The 9,049-nt window shown below is 38.2% G+C and overlaps 1 long non-coding RNA gene across 1 annotated transcript in view; it reads right to left on the bottom strand.

Moving 5' to 3' along the window:
* Positions 1 to 3,576: 3,576 nt before the first annotated feature.
* Positions 3,577 to 9,049, bottom strand: part of LOC127504680 (uncharacterized) — a 36,547-nt gene continuing 31,074 nt past the window's right edge. Inside the window, exons 2-3 of the long non-coding RNA XR_007927421.1 lie at positions 8,312 to 8,481; positions 3,577 to 3,727 (exon numbers count right to left, since the gene is read on the bottom strand). This is a non-coding gene — a long non-coding RNA (uncharacterized LOC127504680). The remainder of the gene's footprint in view (positions 3,728 to 8,311; positions 8,482 to 9,049) is intronic.

Raw genomic sequence — 9,049 nt, 5'->3', positions numbered from 1 at the left:
AATGCAGTGGGAGAGTGAAATGCATCAGTGCATGTGAGCTGTAATGAGTTGCAGCTGTGGATCCGCAGAGACACATTCACTCCACGGCTCTTGCTCTTTCTCTCTCTACCTCTGAAACACAAAGACAATAGGACAATCTCTCTATAAAGCGGTCAGCGTTCCCAGAGGGCTTCGAGCGCGGGTCCAGACGCTCAATAAAGCCGTCTGCCAGTGAAGCAGATTGAGTGTGGATCAGGTGGATAAATAAACATACATTCACAAACACACACACACACACACACACGCTTACATTAACTCCACTCGCTGGCATCGTTTCCACAGCGTTACATATGTCGAGTATGGTAACAAACAAATACTCTAGCTATCAGAAATAACATCACTGCTAAATGCACAAGAGTTCAAAACAACGGTACTGTGAAAGGTCATGCTGGATTTCAGCGACTGTTTCCAATGACTCTCCAGTCTCAGATCGAGGGCTCTGCATTCACAGTGAAGCAAATGTCCTTGTGAATATTTTATGGAGTAGCAGAGAGAGATGCTTTGATTTATCCACCCACACACCCACACACACACACACACACACACAGGTAAAACTCACCCTCACATACTGAAGATCCCACTCATCCTGCAAAGCTACACACTCTCAGATGTGACTAGTTAAAGGGATGGTTCACAGTTTATGGGCCCCACTGACTTCCATAAGGGTGAAAAAAGGTGGTGCGTTTAATCGCGATTGCAAATTTGAATCTATTGACAGTCCTAATTAAAATGTTAAGAAAAATGAACAAATAAATGGCAAAAACACTAAAAAAATTTTACTAAAAATTTGACTAAAATTAAAACAAAATATAAAAATAAAAACTAATTCAAAATATTAATAAAAACTATAACAGTATCTCAATGATACTAAAAGATCGGTTCTGTTCTGTTGTAGGGACTCTTATTTTAACATTCTGTTCTGTTTCCTTTAGTTCCTGTTTCCCTGCTCTGTTTCCTTTCCTTGCTTACTGATTATATTCTCGTTTGTTTCTCTAGTTACTTATTAGTCCCACCTGCGTCTTGTTATGTTCACCATGTTCATATACTTCTTGTTTTGTTCTGTTCCCTGCAGGTTATCATCATTATTTACGTGTAGATTATGTTTAAAAGTCTCCTGTGTATGCTCTGTGTTCATTAAAGACTCCTCGTCTTTATTTACATGCGTCAAGTGCGTTTTTTTGGATTGTGCTACAACTACACAAGCATGACACAGCCATAAATATTAATATTGTAATTTTAGTTGTACTGTAAAAAAAATAAAATTAAAAAAAAAAATAAATTAAAAATATTTACAATTAAATATCACATTTATTTTGTTTAATTTTTTTATTTAGTAATAATAACAACAATAACAATTACTATTATTATTATGTAGTCATATTGATATATAATCAGAATTTTTGGCCAAATTGTGCAGCTCTACAAGCACAACAAACCCATAGCTTTTTAAAAAATGCATTTTAACTTTTTCTCCGCCAGCGTTTTTAAGAAAAGTTGCGACAGCATTTTTTAAAAAAAATTTTTTTTAAGATTTTTGGCATTTTTTTTTTTATTATGATAGGACAGTAAGCACACAGGAAGTGAAGTGGGAGAGAGAGAAGGGGATGGAATCGGGAAAGGTCTGCGAGCCAGGATTCGAACTCGGGTCGCCCGAAGCGCAACGGCGCTATATGTCGGGCGAGGCTATCAGCACCTACGGCAGTTTTGATCATTTTCACAAAACTTTCATGGCCCCCAGAATATATTTTGAACATCTGAACATTCAATATCAAACAAAAGAACAGAGCCTCGTGCGCAGTCCTGTACCTCTTCCTGGGTCGACATTTCATTCGGTAACGTTACGCAGTTTTGATTTATATGCTGTTAAATGTTTGATGAATGTGTTAGCTCACACGTGCATAAGCAATGTTTTTATCGCTTGTTACTGCTTCCTCTTCGCTTGTGTTTTGATCCGGAAATGCTGAACTCTTTCAGAAGATGCGTAATAGCGCCCCCTACTGTATAACAGTGAAAACACAGATTGCCAGAAAAACTTGTCAATGGCAGGGAAAGAGTTAATTTGCAAAAGCAAATCATGCAACCCTGCAAGTTGTTTACATTAATTCGACAGGTCAAGCGGCATTAAAAGAAATAACCTACAGTATGACCTCACTTGTGTAAATTACTACATAGAACTCCAATGCATGATCCTGTTTTGGTGTCTTTTGGGATCATTTTCATTTAGTGGAGCAAAAATTAAACATTATTGAAAGAACATGTCTGGAATTTTGGTTACTTAAAAGGGTGGTAGATTATGATTTCACTTTTTTAACTTTAGTTAGTGTGTAATGTTGCTGTTTGAGCATAAACAACATCTGCAAAGTTATGACACTCAAAGTTCAATGCAAAGGGAGATATTTTCTTTTACAGAAATCGCTTTTTAAGGACTACAACAAATGGCTGGTAGGGACTACAACAAGCTTCTTCCCAGGTTGGTGACATCACAAACCACAAAATTTACATAAACTCCGCCCCCAAGAACATGCAACAAATGGGGTGAGGCCATGTTGGGCTGCTTTAGAGAAGAGGAAGAGTTGTTGTAGTAGAGTGTTGTTGTCATGCCGTCATTTTACACCGGACTGCTTCACAAACGAGGGTCAATTCAATGCTGGATTTGCACAAAAGATTTACATGACGGCACATGCTAGTCGATGAGTTGAATCAACTCCACAGCAACTACATAAATTTATCCACTAACCGTTCAGAAACGTCCAGTTTCATTCTAAAAGTTGTAACTTCTTCCTGAGTCTCTCCATCAGTGTCGACTCCGGTTTGAACAATGTAAGGCTGAAGATGCGTGAGATTCTCCAGCTTTGTTGTTGTTGAACAACCGAAGCGTGAGCTGTTAAAGCTCCGCCCTCTTCTGGAAAGGGGGCCGGGAGCAGCAGCTCATTTGCATTTAAAGGGACACACACACAAAAATGGTGTGTTTTTGCTCACATCCAAATAGGGGCAAATTTGACAAGCTATAATAAATGATCTGTGGGGTATTTTGAGCTGAAACTTCACATCTTGTAAAAGAGGCATTATAGGTCCCCTTTAATATTAACTGCTTATTTATACAATATCACACTGACACTCATACTGTTTGTCTGAAAGACAACAGCAACAGCCTCATGCCTACAGCACAATCACAGCTGATAGTGAAACAGCAGTGCGATTGAGTGTGTGTGTTATTGTTTAACTATTGTTTTGTGTTGTCGGCACACACTCGACCTCTGAAACACAAACCCCAGCCGCTTTATCTCAGTCTATGTTTGTGAGCGTCTCTCTAAGGCTGCATTGCTTTAACGTGGGGAGCCTCCTGCGTCACGGGTGCCGAGGGGAGATTCACAACTGACTCCCACACACACACACACACACACACACACACACACACACACACTCTCACAGCCTGCAGCGGCTCAACCAGCAAGAGCAGAGCAAGTTGCTAACAAATCACCTTTAGCCCAAGCGAGTGTGATGTTGTGTTTGCATGCTCCAGTTATTTGCCCTGACAAACACACACACCATGTACTTTTATTATCTCTCACTGAGCAGCTGATGACAGCAGCCGCGAACGAACACGAAAGAGACGTTCACGATGAGGAAATCACAAACTTACACTGATTTTGGTGGCGTCCTTTGACATCTCATTCTGTGGCACCACCTGCAACGAAAAACATCATGTAGTCATACATCACATCAACATATTCAGATTGACACCTGCATATTCTGATTTAACAGCATATTCAGAACATATATCCAACTTTATATACATAGCTGTGCGATAATTCAGTTTACATTTTGCGACAATATAAATAATCATGCAGCTGAGATTTGCTATATGACGAAGAAACAATCAAGCAGTTGAAATATGTTATATGGTATTTGCTATACAGTATTTGTGTGTTTAATGCAGTTACTATGAGTGAAACAAACCGTCCAGCAGGACATTTGAACAACACACAAACACACAACCATATAATGATGCTCAAGTCCAGTGTGCTCGAATGAGACGGTCTTAACTGGCCTTGGCCGATCCTCAAGAGCCCTTCATGAATAAAACATGACGCAAAGGTGAGCAAGAGTTTCTCCATGTCCCTCTTTTCATCCCTCCATCCAATTAAAGAGCATCTTGAGTTCACAGCAGGAAGTCCTGCAATCTCTCTCTCTCAGACACTCTCTCTCTCTCTCTCTCTCTCTCAGACACTCTCTCTCTCTCTCACACACACACACACACACACACTCACTCTCTCTCTCTCTCTCTCTCTGGTGTCTTGGGATCTTGCAGCTATTTCCACCGGTTGTGATTAATGTTGTGTGGACTGTTACCTCCCGAGTCCATTAATACCGCTGTATGCTCTCCTCTCCTCACTTCATATTTGTGTTTCTTCAACTTTGGCCACTTTATGTCCCAGCGGTTTTATTAAAACAGATTTCAGTGTGTATTTGTTATGTGATGGTCTTGGAAACATTTAACTAGGCCTTCATCATTTATTTTTGCTGCTTTTGCATGTTTAGATTTTTATTGTTTTGTTCTAGATTTAAACTTTCAATCTTAAACTAAAAAAATTTAAAAGTAATTTTCAGTCATTTTTAAAGGACACTATCTATACAAAGAGTGAAATAATCATAAAGCATTTCAATATTTATAGTGTGAAAATGATTTATATCAATGTAACACAAATTATAGCTGTCCTTCAGCATAATTTCCACATTTTTATTTTCCCAGTAAAGTTTTTCCAAATGTACTTGGATCAATAAAAAGCCTGAGATGAAATATGAGAAAATATCACACGAATAGAATATTTTTTATTGTGCGTCATTTCTAATCAAGCTGTAATTTTGTAAATTATGCAAAATGTGTGAAAATATTATTTAATTTAGGATACATAGAATGCTAACTATGGAATTAGAAGAGTGTTGATCATTTTATTAAAAAAAAAAAAAAAATCAAACAAATTTTCAAACAAACCATCATTTGAGATGTGGTAATATTTGCTGATTCAGGAAAAATTACAGTTTCTGAGAAAAATGACTTCAGTGATTATGTATGTGAAATATAGCGGCATGATTTGACAAAACAAAAAAAACAAAAAAACGCAATTATCCTAATAAAAACAATGCAATTTAAAATGCAATTTACACAAAAAAAAAAAAGTCAACATTTTGAGATTATATATATTAATATGACTACAGTATAATATCATCAACAACAACAACAATACATATTATTATTAATTTTAAATATTACAATTAATACATATTAAAAGTTTAACTTCTAAAAGTCCACAAGACCAAAAGCACTCATAGTTGAAGAAACACCCTGATGCCTACAAAATATACAGACTGATGGTGCGTTCACACCAGACGCGAATGAAGTGTTAAGTGCAAGTGATTTACATGTTAAGTCAATGCAAAGACGCGAATAGACATCCTGCGGCGCGAATAGAGCATTTTGGCCGTTTGATGCGCGAGTTGAAAAATATGAACTTTGCCGAAAATTCGTGCAGCGTTAACCAATCAGGAGCTTGCTCTAGTAGTGACGTGATTATGACGTAGCGAGAGGAGGCAGAAATCCAAAACAACAATGAAGGACAAAATCATTGTCGCTGTATGTGGATACCCGGAGCTGTACGATACATCTTCATATTTTTATAGAAACCGGAATAAAAAGGATCTTGCTTGGAAGAAAGTGAGTGAGGAGGTCAGACAATCTGGTAAGTTGTAAAAAACGCTCTTTACTCAATTTGAGCTATATATTATAAATATTTAGACTACAAGCTAGCTAAAGCCGGCAAATTGATCTTATTCGCCGTATTTTACAACTACTTTCCCGCTGACGAGTTGATGTGTTTATTCGGAGGAAGTGTGCAGAAATGAGACGAGCCGCCTGGCAGAAGCCCCTCTCATGACATGAATTTGCGTCTGTTGTGAAGTGAATTTCACACGCGAATGAAGCGAGTAAACTCAAAATGTGTCCAACTACGCGTGAATAGCGTGATTTATTCGCGCAAGTCACGTCTGGTATGAACGCCACATAAGGGCTTGTTCACATACAATGCATTTTTGCTTTGAAAAATGCAAGGCGCAGGCAGTGGAATGGGGAAAGAACGCAAGGTCTTGAGACGTGTTTTTTAAAAAGTTGAACTGAATTTAACTTGAGTGCATTTTTAGAACGCTGTGTCATGTGCGAGACGTTGCAAAAGATGCAAGACGTGAGCACAACGGTGATACACGTCCGTTTAGCCCATGTTTACATAGAAAAACAATGGAAAAGTAGCGCACTGGAATGGAAAAACAAGTTCTGTGAACGGCCCCTAATAACACAGCAGCACCAAAACATATTTGGACACTTAAAAAGTCTGAATGTCACTGCATTAGATACAAAATATCAAACCAAGAATTTTATGATTTCTGCTCAATGACTTTTAGAGTATGTATGAAGTCAACTCTCCTCAGGTTCATACAGGTGTAGAGAATCACATTAACTAACATCATCTACTACACAAACACAGTCACACAATTCTTCATTTTCAACACTATAGATCTACTGACCTATATGATCGATTTGTCAATTGTTTTCTTGTTAATTCTGTTTGTGCATCTTTCTTTGTAACAAATGACACTTGCTTTGATATTCTGATACATTCTTAAAAATAAAGCTTCTTTATTGGCATCGATGGTTCCATAAAGAACTTTTAACATCCATGGAATCTTTTCATTCCACAAAATGTTCTTTAGATTATTAAAATGTTCTCCACACTAAATGGTTCTTTGGGGAACCAAAAATGGTTCCTCTGTGGCATCACTGCACAAAAAAACAAACAAAAACAAAACCTTTTGGAACCTTTATTTTTAAGAGTTTATATAATGCAAAGACATTCCTCCAGATTGACTGTATGGCTACTGTATATTTTATCTACAGACATGTATTGAATTTCTCAGGTCTGTATTCATGCAGGTGATGCTGTGCAGCTCTACATACAGCTGAAGTCTTTGACTGGCAGCTGGTTATTAAACTGTGTGTGTGTGTGTGTGTGTGTGTGTGTGTGTGTGTGTGCCGGACAGGATGCCGAACCCTCTCTCTCAGACTCTTAAAATAGGAGGCTGTGTTTGACTGGCACGAGCGCAGGGAGAAAGAGGAAGCGGGCACATAATTGCAGGCTGGTGACAGCAGGCCCACTGCGGATCATATTGTTCTGTGTATTGTTAGTAATAGTTAGCAGCTCTCTGTGCTGTAATTGCGGGCAGATCCGCGCAGAGGTTAAGGGCTGAACTCGAGGGGGCGCCGCTGACAGAACGCTGGGATTATGATCTTAGTAACTCTTTGGTTTCTGGATCAGATTTAATCCTCAACACACTGACAGTGAACCCTCAACCCCACAGCTGACGCCTCAGATTAAGTGCCAATGTTAAAGGTGAAGAGTGTCATTCCTGCACCGCTGCTGTTCAGGGTGGATGCTACACTCGAAAACATGCTGGGTCAAAAACAACCCAAGCTGGGTTGAAAATGAACAAACCCAGCGGTTGGGTTAAATGTTTCCCCAAGGTGCTGGGCAGTTTTATTTGACCCAACTATTGTTTAAAAATGACTATATGGCTTTAAATCAGACACACAATTACTAGAGGCAACAATAATAATCAAAAGGTGAACATTTATTAATAAGCATTTTAATACATGTTTATTGTTTCATTATTATTCATTAAACGTATTAATAAATGTTTATTTATTAAACATATTAATAAATGTTCATTTCCAACATACTTTGAGTTCATTTTAAGCAAGCAATACAGTAATACTACATTTAACCCAACTGCTGGGTTAAAACAACCCATTCTCTGGGTTAAAACAACCCATTTGCTGGATTAAAACAACCCAATCGCTGAGTTAATACAACCCATTTTTTGGGTCAAAACAACCCAATTGCTGGGTCAAAACAGCACAATTGCTAAGTTAAAACAACCCATTTTTTGGGTCAAAACAACCCATTCGCTGGGTTAAAACAACCCAAAGAGTTTTTTAGAGTGTATGTGGTTTCTTCTCATCTGGTGTGAAAAGAGTCCCTGGTCTCTAGATTTGGTTCGGGGTCCACATTCAATGTCCATTTGTGGGATTTTTTACACGTTTCCAGGTAAAAATTGTGTACATTTGATCACTTAGTAAAGTAACAGCACACCTCAACACCACACTTGATTTTTGAGGAACCTGCAGCACAAATGCTGCATTATGGGTAATTTACGCCTCTACCTGATTGGTGGTCCACGTCTGCTTGTCCGTCCATTCTCTGTGGTTCCTGATGTACCACCACTGAATCTCCAGTGAATAGGACGGCGAGCCCGCCCCTCGAAACGAGCAGGCCATCTCCACGTCCTGCCCGCTCTGTGCCGTGATGTCATGAGGGACCTCTGTGAAGACCGCTGCCAAAGAAGACAGAGAGAGAGAGATTATTTAAGGTGAAGCGTGTCGATTTTGCACCACCTGCGGCACCAAACGAAATCAGCGATTGCTTTCAAACAGTGTCCTAAACACTCCTACTGCCGTCCCACTCCGTCCCCTGAGAGTTCTGCCCTAAATTCAGGCATGTCAGGCTGTTGAAAACAAAGAACACAATGTTTAAACTGTTTCAATTCAAGTCATTCTGCACATTAAACAAAAATAAGAGAAAGTATTTAAAAGGTAAAAACTTTCCCTCCATTGAAGCTCTCGAATCTCATTAAATTCTAATACAGCCGGTAAATATGTCACAATCAGTTAGATTTCAATGCCTAGACATTAATGATGAGAATTTTGAGAACCAACATTTGACATCTTGATGTCAAACCAGTGTTATTTAAGTATTATTTTACTACTATAAATATTATATATTTAGTATTATTTATATACTAGCTTTTTTATTAGCCTTTTTATATACATAATTTTAGATACATTTTAGTCTTTTTTTTTTTTTTTTTTTTTTTTTTAAATATTACTATTTTTTTTTTATCT

Source organism: Ctenopharyngodon idella, chromosome 22 (assembly GCF_019924925.1).
Source record: "Ctenopharyngodon idella isolate HZGC_01 chromosome 22, HZGC01, whole genome shotgun sequence".
In the NCBI taxonomy this organism is placed as follows: Eukaryota; Metazoa; Chordata; class Actinopteri; order Cypriniformes; family Xenocyprididae; genus Ctenopharyngodon; species Ctenopharyngodon idella.
The sequence above is the reverse complement of the archived record's forward strand: the minus strand, read 5'-3'. Positions and strand labels throughout refer to the sequence as shown.